The 14,999-nt window shown below is 46.2% G+C and overlaps 2 non-coding genes across 2 annotated transcripts; both read left to right on the top strand.

Moving 5' to 3' along the window:
* Positions 1–812: 812 nt before the first annotated feature.
* On the top strand, positions 813–884 carry Trnae-uuc (transfer RNA glutamic acid (anticodon UUC)). The gene has a single exon. It is a non-coding gene; the product is annotated as a tRNA-Glu (tRNA).
* Positions 885–1,618: 734 nt separating this feature from the next.
* Positions 1,619–1,690, top strand: Trnae-uuc (transfer RNA glutamic acid (anticodon UUC)). The gene has a single exon. It is a non-coding gene; the product is annotated as a tRNA-Glu (tRNA).
* The last annotated feature ends 13,309 nt before the right edge of the window (positions 1,691–14,999 follow it).

Genomic DNA, 14,999 nt, shown 5'->3' with positions numbered 1-14,999 from the left:
TAATGAAAAAAAAAAAAAAGTGGTTAGGATTCCTGGCTTTCACCCAGGCGGCCCGGGTTCGATTCCCGGCATTGGAACAAATTCTTTTACCATCTGACAAGAAATTGAGTTCAATTTCAAGAAGTATTTATTAGTCACGTGCAAAGTCAAAAGTAAAAGGCATGCATTTTACGTCATAGGAACAAATTCCTGGCTTTGGAACAATTAATTCATCTCACAAGAAAGTGAGTTCACATCAAGAAGTATACATTTGTCATGCGCACAGTCAGAAGTAAAATACATGCATCTAAAGTCCTAGATTTATCTTCATGTACATCCCAGTGTCCACATCTTCCAATAAATACATCAGGTGAGCCAATGTGTCATTGCGCAAGACTATCCCACCCCTTACACAACAGTTGTTGAAACACACCACCAGACGTTTCCCTCGGCAAGGGCACATAACTTCCACCACATCAGTCACATCTTAAAGTGAGCCCCATCTCGTCAGTTCCGTCTCTGTGGCGCAATCGGTTAGCGCGTTCGGCTGTTAACCGAAAGGTTGGTGGTTCAAGCCCACCCAGGGACGCACTTGCTTTTTGTAAACATCAGTACTTGGTATTTCGCTCTTGTGGATTTTACAGATGTTTGTAGTTGACGCAAATACATGCTACAATACGATATATCAGTTTAATCAAGTCTCTAACACACTTGATATACATGTATTCATTAATGTCAGGTCGTCATTCTCATGCACAAGAACTCTGTGCACAAAGACGGCAGGAATACAGCCAGCATTCAGTCCTTCAACATTGCCTGTAAAACATCAGCCCTCCAATGTGGTCTAGTGGTTAGGATTCCTGGCTTTCACCCAGGCGGCCCGGGTTCGATTCCCGGCATTGGAACAAATTCTTTTACCATCTGAAAAGAAATTGAGTTCAATTTCAAGAAGTATATATTAGTCACGTGCAAAGTCAAAAGTAAAAGGCATGCATTTTACGTCATAGGAACAAATTCCTGGCTTTGGAACAATTAATTCATCTCACAAGAAAGTGAGTTCACATCAAGAAGTATACATTTGTCATGCGTACAGTCAGAAGTAAAATACATGCATCTAAAGTCCTAGATTTATCTTCATGTACATCCCAGTGTCCACATCTTCCAATAAATACATCAGGTGAGCCAATGTGTCATTGCGCAAGACTATCCCACCCCTTACACAACAGTTGTTGAAACACACCACCAGACGTTTCCCTCGGCAAGGGCACATAACTTCCACCACATCAGTCACATCTTAAAGTGAGCCCCATCTCGTCAGTTCCGTCTCTGTGGCGCAATCGGTTAGCGCGTTCGGCTGTTAACCGAAAGGTTGGTGGTTCAAGCCCACCCAGGGACGCACTTGCTTTTTGTAAACATCAGTACTTGGTATTTCGCTCTTGTGGATTTTACAGATGTTTGTAGTTGACGCAAATACATGCTACAATACGATATATCAGTTTAATCAAGTCTCTAACACACTTGATATACATGTATTCATTAATGTCAGGTCGTCATTCTCATGCACAAGAACTCTGTGCACAAAGACGGCAGGAATACAGCCAGCATTCAGTCCTTTACCATTGCCTGTAAAACATCAGCTTCCAATGTGGTCTAGTGGTTAGGATTCCTGGCTTTCACCCAGGCGGCCCGGGTTCGATTCCCGGCATTGGAACAAATTCTTTTACCATCTGACAAGAAATTGAGTTCAATTTCAAGAAGTATATATTAGTCACGTGCAAAGTCAAAAGTAAAAGGCATGCATTTTACGTCATAGGAACAAATTCCTGGCTTTGGAACAATTAATTCATCTCACAAGAAAGTGAGTTCACATCAAGAAGTATACATTTGTCATGCGTACAGTCAGAAGTAAAATACATGCATCTAAAGTCCTAGATTTATCTTCATGTACATCCCAGTGTCCACACCTTCCAATAAATACATCAGGTAAGCCAATGTGTCATTGCGCAAGACTATCCCACCCCTTACACAACAGTTGTTGAAACACACCACCAGACGTTTCCCTCGGCAAGGGCACATAACTTCCACCACATCAGTCACATCAGTAGTATATACAATGTTGGTTCTGGACCACTTTCAAGAAATGTCTCTACAAAGCCTTATTTAGTAAATAAGGCTTTGGTTGGGACCTTAGATCTTGCTACTATTACCCCTACTACAAAAAGGTTGGGTGTCTATGAAACAGTTTACCGTGTATTGGTTGGAGGTAACACTGTGCCGTACGGTACGATCAATAATTCTTCTCTTACAAACCCCCTACCCGGCCCATCCCTCAAGTAGTACAAGTTAGGTTCGTCGGCTTTCATATCCATTTTATCTATGTTGTAAGTTTTGACTGACCATATAGGATCGGTGGCCCGCTTACGGCTATCGCCCTCGTGTTCCCCTACTACTTAACGTCTGTGCCTATGTCATGTTTATATCGATGAAACAGTTTAACGTGAACCGCCTACGATCTCTTTGGTGTTCATAATAAAGGCTTTCTGGGCTTTTTGTATCCCCTGTTCTATGTACTTTTTTTTCTCGTCCTCGCTGATAGCAGACTTACGAGACTTGGATCGAATATCTTGTTTCATTCCGTTATATTTTTTGAGTTCAGAGAGGATTGAACGAAACTCCTCTTCTGAGATCTTACTATCAGAGAGTGCCGTGGAAATACGCTCACTCACTGTGTTCAGCTTTGCTTCGGCCAGAACTCTGATCTCGTCGTGTTTCAATGCCTTACGATTAAGTCTGCGTGATACTAACTTAAGCGCCAATCCACTGCCAACCCTGCCACCCCTGCCGTTATTTCAATACCTAGCACTATAGGTGCAGCCACGATGGTAGCCAACAACCCAACGCCTGCCGCCCCTAGTCCCATGCTGGTTGCCATAAGGGTAGTGTCAGCCCCGTCCACGATATTGAAAGCTCTATTGTACTTTTTACATAGAGCTTTCCGCGTGTCACGGTCTTGTTCTAGTTGACGTTTCACATCACATAACTGCCTCAAGCGGAACCCATCTACGGTTTCCAGTGTCTTCGCTACTTCCTCTACGACTGGGTACAGACCCATCCTATAATATATATTTTGAAAGATATTTTAATTGGGTTTCAGTTAAAAATCTATCAATGAATTTAAAGTCTACAAGTTCTAGACTACTAGTCAGGGCAATAGGTGAGAGGCTAATAGAATTTTCTGTTGTAATAAAAACCCCAAGGAGGCTTATTAAGTGGTTTATAGGACCCGTGGTATCCCTTTGTATAACAATACGACAATATTTGCCTTTGTGTATGCTAAACCAGTGTATTAACACCCCGGGTAAAATTTGGTGTACTATTGGGGGGTCTCCATTGTCTGAATACTCAAAGAAGACTTCTATGATGAGTGTGAAAGGGGGGAATATTATTTCAGGATTACTAAATGTTAATTTATTTTCGAAGAAAGACGTTAACCCATTTTTGTTAGTTCTTCTTAATCCCCTCTCCGGAATGAAATCCCCGGGCCAGATACCGTTATTCCTAATCTTAGAGATACGCCCCAATTCAGTTAATGTGATATAAGGTGAGGTGAGTGTTAAGTTGATCAGCCATTTGGGCTCTTTAAAATCTGATAACGACATCCGTCTATACACGTTGTCTTTGAATTGCAGGATGTATAATTCATCTTCCTCACCAGGCTGATCGAATCCATCCGTATCTCCTAGGTCGTTAAGCGTAGTGTTGGGACGATGACTGGTCATTATTATACTATTACGATATAATTTCCAACTGGTTTTTTGATAATAATTCAGGGGTTAACTTCATACCCATGAAGTGTATGTTGTCAGGCAGGAAGATCTTGGTTAGTGATATCTTGTTTTCCACGATCACGTTGACCCCCTCCATACTGGTGTCGGCTCCAACACCCACCCGCACGTAAACGTTGCAAACTTGATACTGGTGTCGTTTCACCCACCCGAGTTTGATCCCCTTCACGATCTCGACATCATTCACCGATGGTTCCCCTAGGTAGACTTTGATGATCAGTGTTGAGTTTGCCGGTAGACTCTCTAGTATCTTGACCACGCCTTCGAATTCAGACACCAACTGCAATGTCACGTTTTGTATGGCTGGTTTACTCGATAGCATGTGGGCTGCCATAGTGTTGACTGGGCTGACGACTACGCTACGTCGCTGAGTTGGGACATAAGCCACGAGCAGGGTTCCATTGTTCACGACTTTGTTTAGGTGGTTGTCTTTGTTATCAGTAAACACGTAGGGAGAGACGAGTCTAATATTGAGAAACCAGTCGTTATCAGGTAACAACACCCACTTGTCATCTTCGGTGAAGACGAGCATATATGGTTTGTTTTGGACGACGGTAGTGCTCTCAACATCGTCTAAGTCGAACAGTTTACCCCCGAACGATGGGTATATTATCCAATTATTATCACCGGTGTTGACAAGGGCGTACTTAGTGTTGACTGTTGCTCTTGTGGTATCTACTATATCACTTAGGGTTCCACCGGAGGGGATTTCAACGCGTTTGTAAATGTTGTTTTTCAGTTGCAAGGCGTACGATTTACCATCTACTCCGGGAGCGTCGAAACCGCGCGTGTCTCCAAGGTCGGAGATCCCGATATTGACGCATTTTTTCACTCCGGGCCCTTGTGCGCTGGTCATTTTACATCGTTAAGCTGAGGTATCCTATATTTACAGGATTATGATTTATATCTAACACCGATATTGTCAGCTCAGGTATGTTGCCCTGGGTTAATCTCTTATACTGCCGTGGTGAAAATGACTCGGTTCTACCGTCGTTGTATTTCTCAGTTTTCACCGGCACTGCTCTCAGTATAGTGGAAGGGTGACCTCCTTGAATGTTGTACGTTGTGCTCACCTGATCGAGATGAATGTACAGCTCTCGGTACGGTACTAGGTCGGGTAACTTCGTGCCTGTGACGGTTGTTGTTGGTTTTATCTCGTCAGGAGACATACCGAGTATCCTCGCTAATGGTCGGCCGAGCCTCAAGGGGTTTCTTCCGTTGTTGATTAACACCACTGTACCGTTTGAGTCGTTCATCTTGAGTTCGGCTCCCAGGGGTTTGAAGACCTCGTCGTTTAGAGAGCACACGCTGTAGTAGCCGTCAGTTATCTGACTGCGAGCCCCACTGACGAACAGCTTATTGTTGCTGATATTGATGTTAGTCCATTGCGGTAGGTAGGTGATATCGCAGAGTGCGACTTCGAGTTGACCTGACGTGTTATCGATCGCGTGCGTCAGCTGAACGGCCTCACCGCTCGTTATTCCTGGAAGTGTTATGTACATATTATAATATATGAATTATATATTATAATATGGATTTAGCACACTTGAAAATCGTGGTGAATGCAGATGGTACGGGGTTTAAAACAACCTTTATTAATATCTTTGAAAACTATATCGTGTCCGTTAATAACGCGCAGGCGGTGGTAAACTGGAATCAAAACCCAATGCAGTTTTGGCAGAACCAACTCAACTTTGCTGTGTGGTGTGCGACGACAGGGTCGGGTGTGACACCAGACTACGGTATAGACGAACTGAGTAAGGCGGTTATTTTGTTTCATATTTATTATCAAACGAGACGAATATTGAAGGAAATAAGTGCTCCTCTTCCCCAAGATAAAGCGTGGAGTATGACGAATAACCCCTATGATAGACGTGCTTATGAACGTGTTTGTGGGGAGTTTGAGATTCCAACGAATAAAGACTTTCGCCTTCCTGTTGTGAACCATGGTCTCGGTATAGTTCTCGTGTACTTCTACAGGTCCGGAACATATTATGCCGGTTCTAAAGATGGTTCATACAACCCAAACCGTCATACATTTACAGGCCCCACAACGAATGAAAAGATCCATGTCAGCTGTATAAAGCAAACCAATCCTGATGCAGCCACAGCCTGGACTAAAATGATCTCAAAAACATCGAAAGGATTCACTCGTGCTGGTACAATACGCTTGAACGACTCGATTCGAACGTACGTGTGGGCGCTGTTGGGTGCGCAGTCGATGACGCGTTCCAACATCCTCGGTAAGGGAACTGCTTACGACGCTCAGACACAATTCGTTTCCAACGTTGAGGATGCTATCAATTCTCCAGTTGATCTCCCGAGGGCCATCGACCGTTACCAAAACGTGTTAGAATACGCCAGATCGAAAGTCAATTACGTGTTCGGCGTGGGGTTGTACATGGCTCCGAGTGATATGCAACTGAGAGTAAAAAAAGTGGTGGGTTATAACAACAAAATAGTCATAGCCACGGCGGATCAAAAGTTGGGTATCAACCTCGATATTAACACCCCCTATATCCCACACATCCCACCACGTGAAACAGGTATAGTGGCGCCACCCCCGGAGTCTAAAGTTCATGTGCCCCCCACACACCCCCATATACATGTGGGGGTACCCCCCTATCAGCAGCACATTGATAATAAAACGGCCCTGGTGGTTGGTGGGGTAACTTTGGGGCTTATTTGGTTAAAGATTTCTTAGCCGCTACATACACCAGACCCGCCACGGCGACGATGGCTGCCCACATGTTTTGACTGAACCACATGGCAGTTTTAGCCAGAGCGCCCAACAACCACGAGACGATGCTACCCAGGATGCCGGGAAGGGCTTCGGCGGCTTTACCAGCCAGTTTAGCTAGGCCTTCCCCGAGTTTTTTTATCCAGTCTTTAACACCCCCACCGCCACTTGGAGTTCCCCCGCCGCCAGGTGTGGGGGGTGTGGGGGTTCCCCCCACCAGTGACACCACCAAGGTTGATATGATGAAACCCAATGCAGTCAGAATGCTGGCGATGGTGATCCCTTGCTCCCGGAACAATATCCGAATCCTGTCTGCTAACGTGGTGTCTCGGTAGAGGACTTGGTTGACGGTTTCCCGTATACGGTTGACCTGGGATCGAAGCTTTTCTTTGAAGGAGGATGCTGTCTCCAGCCAGGTCTGCCTTTCCTCTTCCAAGTTACGTATTTGTCCCTCGATGTGGGCTTTCAGAGCCTCGTCATCAGTTTCACCGAGTTTTTTCTTTTCATAGGCGATGGTGTCGTCTATCTCACTCATTTTGGCCGTGCTTTTCGCGAGATGTCCGCGAATGGTTTGCATCGTCAGATCCAACCCCCGCAGTTTCCGAACGGTAAATTCGAGCCCCGGGAAGGGTTTGTTCTCGTAGTCGGCCAACACCTTTTTAATATCATAAGTCATGTTTTGATCTGATATGGCGTCCCTGATGTCTTGCAGACCTTGAACTAACTTCGGAGGATACTGCTTAGGCCGCGCGCCACCGTAATCTATGAAGCCTAGTTCATCGCGGATAAAGTCATTCCCATGTTTACTGCCCAATGTTGATAAGGCAAGCGGTTCTCTAGTGCGTTTATTCATTAGATCGATCTCCGGGCGAGACTTCAAACGCAGCGTGCCATTGTTGAGGGTAAACCTGTCATAGTACCTTCCCAACGGCTTGAGTTTGGATTTATTTTCAACTGCGTTGTAATAATCGTCGACGACGCCCTTAAGGAGCTCGTCACCTTGCGAGAATGAGGTCTCCTGGTCATCATCGAATGCCTGGGCACTATCGCCCGGCATCTCCGTCATATCTATGTCTTCATCCATTAGTATTGAAAATATATTTCATTTATATAACAATGTACGGTAGAAAATTAGATCCTTTCAGAAGATTGAGAGAGCCATTAGGAGCCAGAGCTGTGCGCCAGTCGGTGACCATCACCAACAATCCCAGCAAGATAGACCAGAATCAAACTCTGCTGGTTAGATTTCCAAACCTTGGTGAGAATGACCTCATTGTACCAGGCACTGTTCGACTGGCGTTCAATATCACGTTGACCTCCGACAACGACAAACGCGAGCTAGTGCGGAACGTGGGTCGAGCTATCATCAAGAAAACGACCGTCAAGATCAGCGGTAACGAGGTGCTGAGTATCGACGACAGCAACGTGTTTCACTGCTACAGGGATCTCTGGAAAAGCGAGGGAGAACGAGTCAATGATGTGTACCAGGGTATCAGCAAATCAACCCGGGCGCGCATAGGGTATGTCTTCACGCAAGACCAGCAAGACAAGCTATCGGACGGTGAAAAGGCCATCGCTCGAGCATACGGGAATCGATTCTGCGTGCCGCTCGACTTCGAGTTGCTCACGGGACACGCGCCGTTTTACCAGGCCGCGCTGGGTGATAGGCTCGAATACGAGCTCACGTTTAACGACTATAGCAAAGTAGTGCGTACGCCGAACGGTGACGAGGCCAGTTATGCCATAGACAACATCTCTCTGGAGTTCGACATGGTCACTAGCCCGGAGCTAGCCAGGCAGGTTCGAAGTCAGTACTCTGGGAAGATGGCTATCCTGTACGATCTCGTACTGAGGCATAGATCAGTCATGCGAGATAAGAGCGACACTGTGTGGAATATCAAGCTGAACGTGCCGGCGCGATCGATGAAAGGTATCCTGGTCGTCCCCGTGGAGTATTACGATCCATTCCGGAGGGACAGCGAGAAGTTTTTCAACCCCGAGATTGAAAAGGTGGAAGTTACCATCGAGGGCGTGCCAAACCAGCTGTTCAGTCATGGTATGAGACCACACCAGCAGTGGGATGAGATAAAAAAAGCTACCAGTGGGGGATTATATAACAAAGGACCTGGACCTCGGCTCCGTGCAGATCGGTGAATACCTGACCACCAAGTACGCCCTATGGTTGGATATGCGATCCACGGATGATGATAAACTGCACGGTAGCGGGCGCCGTATAGATAACGGCAGCGAAGGGATAACCATCCAGATTACTAAGAAGGCTCAACCCGCTGGTAAGTTGAAATTATATCTGTACGTTATTATGGACGCGCAACTTAATATAGACAATGGGAGATTCGTGCAAGCCATCTACTGATGGGGGGTACCCCCACACCCCCCAGGGGTACCCACAACTACCCACTGACCCACACTGCGCCATAGTGTGCGGGCAGACTGGCTGTGGGAAGACCGTTTTCGTGTTGGATATGTTAGAGGGTTACTACAAGGATGTGTTCGATAACATCGTTATCATGTGCCCTACTCTGAGCATGAATAAAACGTACGCGCGACCTTGGGTGATGACGGACCCGGACGTACACAAAATCGACCCTGGAACACGCCTGCAGGACTGGTTGAAAGCTCTTCACGAGAAATTTAAAGGGGAACCAACGCTGTTCATCCTGGACAACTGCAGCGCTAATCGTGAGATAACAAAAAAGACATGCTATCGTACCTGGCCGTCTCCGGCCGGCATGCAAATCACAGCGTCTGGGTGCTAACGCAGAAGTTCAACTCGGTGTTGAAAGACCTCAGGGAGCAGACGCGATGGGTGGCCTTATTTCACTGCAAGGAAAGGGATTCGTTCGAGGAGTGTTTGAGAGAGAACGATGTGATGAGCAAATTAGAACGGGAACGGGTGAAGAAACAGCTCGCTGAAACTAAACACGCTAAGCTCGTGCTAAAGACCGACCAACCAGTAGCATATATAGTATGCTAAGCAAAGCTAAGCAAAGCTAAGCAAAGCTAAGCAAAGCTAAGCAAATGCTAAGCATATAGCTATGATATTTGAAGTATTTGTCGTGTGCAACTTAACCTTCATTTCTCTGTGTTTTGTCTGCATCGGGTATTATATAGTTAAAACTAAATCTTACTTGTTATATTATAAGATGGAGTGTGAGGAATTGCTCGAACAGTTGGGGGTCTTCCCCACGCCGCCGGCAGGCCCCACTGGGGGTGTGGGGGATTCCCCCAAGCGAGAGAAACTGGTGGCGTTGGCTGTTGGGGGCAAAGCCAAACATTACTTTGGAGACTACACTCCGGATAAAATTCACAAAATGTCAGCCGAAGAAATCGATAAGCTGTACGCTAGATACGAGTCCCGGCTCGGAGCAGAAATGACAAAGACAATAGGATCGGCTATGACCCAGATATACACCGGTATTGTATCACACTTCCTTCCCATTCCACCAGAGCGCCGACTTTACCTGTGGGAGGACCTCGAGAAAGACCCTTTTATCGAACACGCCGTGAGCTCTATCAGCTGCGGGCTGTACCACAAATATGGTATGTTGTTGGCTCCAGTGACGGCGGCGATTATCACGGCAAAACATTGTCAATTTGAGAGAAAGAATAATAATAATAGTATAGATGGATGCTGCACAGGAAACCCCAGTGGGGGAACTGAGGGAAACCCCTCCCGAGGTGACGGTGGAGACCCCTTCACAGGAGACCAGGGAACCAGTGGGGGTACCCCCAACAGTAACCAGGCAGAAGAATCCTAAGAGAGTAGCTGCCGGTAAAAAACGGTGGTGTAACCAACATAAAGTGACCAACCCCCGACTGTTGTTGGCTGTAGGCGTAACTGCTGCCTTGGCTATCTCGTGGTTATATACACGTGAGGGACGTGAGGTGGTACCTGAGGTGGTAACCCCCACTGTTGGGGGTGTGGGGGGTACCCCCACCGTCGACCCGCATATCATGTTATAATTTTAATATTTTATATCATATACATAATGTCTGAGGGGAAAACGTTCGTCAACGACGCATACCACGCCACAGTGGTCGCCAGTCTAGCCGTAGGGTACGCTCGGTTGACTAAAATGGTGCTTAAACAACCAACTATCAAGCTAGATTTCAACCTGCAGGATATGGGTATGCTCATAATGAACCTTGGTATGGTGATGGCCACAAAAGACATCCTAGTAAAACAAGGAATAATACCTGATAATATAATGAAATAAATATAGGGATGGCCACGATAGCTATGATGGTCGGTGGGGCGTTAGTGAATGCCCTGGCATTTTCCGGAAGTAATTTCCTCTTCTCGAAACTACGAGATGATCACGCGGCTGAAATACAGGAAGAAAGGAAGCGGCATGATCTCGCTACTGAGAAATTACAAAGGGCACAGGCCGAGTACGCTAAAAAACGTCTCCAGAGGATCGATTTTATTAACGAACAACTCCAGCGTGAAAACCATGCTGTTCAAACATTCAACGATGTCGATGAAGCAATGAAAGAATACTACCTACTAACTGGTAAACGATTGGAACCGCTCAATAAACCCACACTCGCTCAGTACTACACACCATCCAAGGGACAAATGAATCGTGAACTGGGCTTCATAGTGTTGGGTATAGCAGCTACTGTGTTGGTTGCGAAGCAATTAAATTAAAATACCTATATAAGTAAACATGAGACCCGCTCCATACCGATGCGAATACATACTTATGGGGAAGACCGAGGCCTGTGGTAGGAAATGCAGGAATCAGGGGTTCTGTTGTTTCCATATGGGAAGTCCTAACTACACGTGTTCTGTGTGTGGTATCGGGGTTAAAGGACACTACTGTCTATGTAAAGCTCACGGAGCGAACGTAGTCAGACATCAACTCATCTACGAGAATAAAAAAGGCTATATAAAAGAACGTAGGCGACTGCTCAAGATAGACTCCAATGCGTGAAAGGGTTACCTCCCTTTACTGTGAAGCAATTAGACATTGGTTCTCTTAGGTGTAAACACAATGACTACTGTACGCGAGCTCAAGCGGGTCGCAAAACAGAGAGGTGTGATCGGGTATTCTCGAATGCGGAAGTCAGCATTGTTGAGATTACTAGGTTTAGAAGCCCCTCCTTCAGTAAAACAATTAAAAGCTCAAGCAAAACAGCTTGGATACACGGGTTATTCAAACCTGGGGAGAGCCGGGTTAACCGCATTGTTATCACATGCCCCCGTAGCACGTCCCACTGTAAAACAACTGAAAGCCAAGGCACACGATTTGGGTTTAGGCGGGTATTCCCGTATGAGAAAACCACAGCTTTTAGAATTATTACGACAGAATAGAGCTATTGACCTACAGTTCGTGCGCACTGAGCGCGCTGTAGGCAACTATTTGAGAGGTTGGCGCATGCACGTTGATAGAAACATAGACATTACAGATATCAAGCCTCTGATAGCTGATAAGGTCAACCAGGAACTAAATAACCTAGGAAGTATCAAGTTTCAGATCACAGTGAAAATGTCGCTCGATAAGCAGGTTGGGGGCCCCACAGGGGCCACTGAATATGTTCAGCCTTACTTCCGAGGCCAACAAGAGGTCGTCACACATACAGAGACCATTGACGCATCAATCGATACCAGTTTTCAGCAGATACGAGAATACCTAGAACGCTACACACACTTGGGGTCCGGGTGGGCTGTAGATAAAATCGATAATGTCTATCTAGACATAGCTAACTACGTGCCGTTCAGAGGCGGGTCATACCTAGCCTTGCCTCCCTACTATAGGAACAAACATGCCATAGTAAACGTTAAGAATAGAGGAAACGATTGCCTGAGGTTAGCTATCAGGTCAGCCTTATTTCCAGCTGGCACTCATTCAGATAGGCTTTCTAGCTATCCCCAAGACGATGGGCTCAACTGGGATGGTATAGATGAACCCACCCCCATATCCCAGATCACTAAAGTAGAAAAACAGAATAATCTGGCTATAAATGTCTTTGGGCACGAAGGTAACACAACAATAGTACACAGGGTCAGCCCGGTGAAGGATCGCCAAGTTATCAATATATTCATGATCCAGCGAGGTGACAAGTATCACTACACATGGATAAAACACTTTAGCAGGCTGTTGTATGACCAATCGGCACACAGAGAAAAGACCCACTTCTGTGAACGATGCCTACATGGCTTCACCCGAGCTGATTTATTAGAATCCCACCGGGATGATTGTCAAGGTGTGGGGCAGACGGCCATACGAGTCGACATGCCTAAGGAAGGTGATAATATCTTAAAATTCAGTAACCACAAGAACCAAATGTCTGTGCCTTATATCATATACGCCGACTTCGAAGCCTTAGTTGTGAGGGATACCCCCACACCCCTATGAGTACATGGATAGTTGGGTCAAGTTCACCGAGACCAGACTACCCCCTATTGACTGCTTTTATAGCAAGCTGAATGAGGCGTCCGTCTCACGAGATGATTACTCGCACGCGACTAACGTATGGAATAAACTGGGTTGTAAGAACCTGGGTGATTATCACGACCTGTACTTGAGGACAGATGTACTGCTGATAGCCGACGTGTTTGAAACGTTTAGGCGGACGTGTTTAAAGCAGTATAAACTCGATCCCGCATGGTATTACACCAGCCCAGGTCTGTCGTGGGACGCCTTGCTTAAAAAGACCGGAGTTAATTTGGAATTGCTCACAGATTACGACATGCACCTATTCATTGAGAAAGGCTTGCGAGGTGGGATTTCCATGGCATCCAAACGATACGCGAAAGCAAATAATCAATACGTGAAAGGTTACGATCCTAACAAACCAACCAATCACATTCTCTACCTCGACGCAAACAACCTGTACGGCTGGGCCATGAGTCAGTATCTACCTACAGGGGGATTCGAATGGGTACCCCACGTTGATGTTATGGGGGTTGCACCAGATTCGAACAAAGGGTATATCCTCGAGGTTGACTTAGAGTATACCAAGGAATTACACACATCACACAACAGCTACCCCCTGGCCCCCGAACGTATGAGGGTTAACCCAGACTGGATGTCTGAGTACCAACATAACTTGTTAGGTGGGCGTGTGACAGACGTTGAAAAACTCGTGCCTAACTTAATGAATAAGACCAAGTACATCGTTCACTATCGCAACCTACAGCTGTACCTGTCGTTGGGTATGAGGCTGACCAAAATACACAGGGTGCTCATGTTCGACCAGAGCCCATGGATGGAGCCCTACATCAGAATGAACACAGACCTACGAAAAAAAGCCACCAGTGATTTTGAGAAAAATCTCTACAAACTCATGAACAACTCGGTGTTTGGTAAGACTATGGAGAACCTGAGGAAACGCGTGACCGTGAAGCTGGTTCGGTCGAGTGAGGAAGACAAGCTCAGGAGATTGATAGCCAGTCCGGCATTCATATTCACAGACAACCTGGTTGCCCTACACATGAAGAAAAGTCACATAAAATTCAACCGGCCTGTTTACGTGGGGATGAGCATCCTCGATTTATCCAAACACCTGATGTACGACTTTTACTACAACGAGCTCAAGAAACAGTACGGTGACAGGTGTGAAGTGCTGTACACTGACACGGATTCCCTGCTGATGGAGATTCGAACCGAGGACGTGTACGAGGACATGAAAAAACACCTCGATTTATACGACACCAGCGACTACCCTAAGACCCATGCCATACACAGTACGGTAAATAAAAAGGTCCTAGGTAAGATGAAGGACGAGTGTGCTGGCACGCCCATAGCCGAGTACATAGGTTTGAGACCTAAGATGTACTCCATACTGAAAGCCGACAATAGTGAGATCCGGAAGGCTAAGGGGGTTAAGAAGTATGTGGTGAAACAACACATCAAACACGCCAGATTCAAGGAAGCCCTGTTGAAGACCCGTACCTTTAGGCATAAAATGAACACACTTAGAAGTGATGGACATAAGATATACGGACTGACTATAAACAAGACGTCCCTGTCGCCTATGGACACGAAACGTTGGATAGCTATTGATGGGATAAACACATACGCGTATGGACATGAAAAAATTTGAGGCTATTTACTACAGCCCGCGTGGGTACTGGAAAGGAGCTAGCGCAGTAGATAAGCTAGCTAAAATAGCGCGAGTACCCCCGGAGGAAGCCAAAGCGTGGCTTGAAAAACAAGTCCTGTGGCAGATCTATTTGCCGGCACCACGCTACGTGCCTAGAAGGAGGTTCGGTATTAACATACCTAATAGCGTTCACCAGGCAGACCTACTGTTCCTACCCCACGACAAGAGGTACAAATATGCCTTAACCGTAGTGGACGTAGCCAGTCGTTACAAAGAAGCCGAACCCTTGACCACGAAAGATTCGGCCCAGGTAGCCAGAGGATTCGAACGCATATACAAACGCAGTCCGCTCACGTGGCCAA

The sequence above is a fragment of the Haliotis asinina genome, chromosome 3 (assembly GCF_037392515.1).
Source record: "Haliotis asinina isolate JCU_RB_2024 chromosome 3, JCU_Hal_asi_v2, whole genome shotgun sequence".
Lineage (NCBI taxonomy): Eukaryota > Metazoa > Mollusca > Gastropoda > Lepetellida > Haliotidae > Haliotis > Haliotis asinina.
This window is presented reverse-complemented; position numbering and strand designations above follow the sequence as displayed.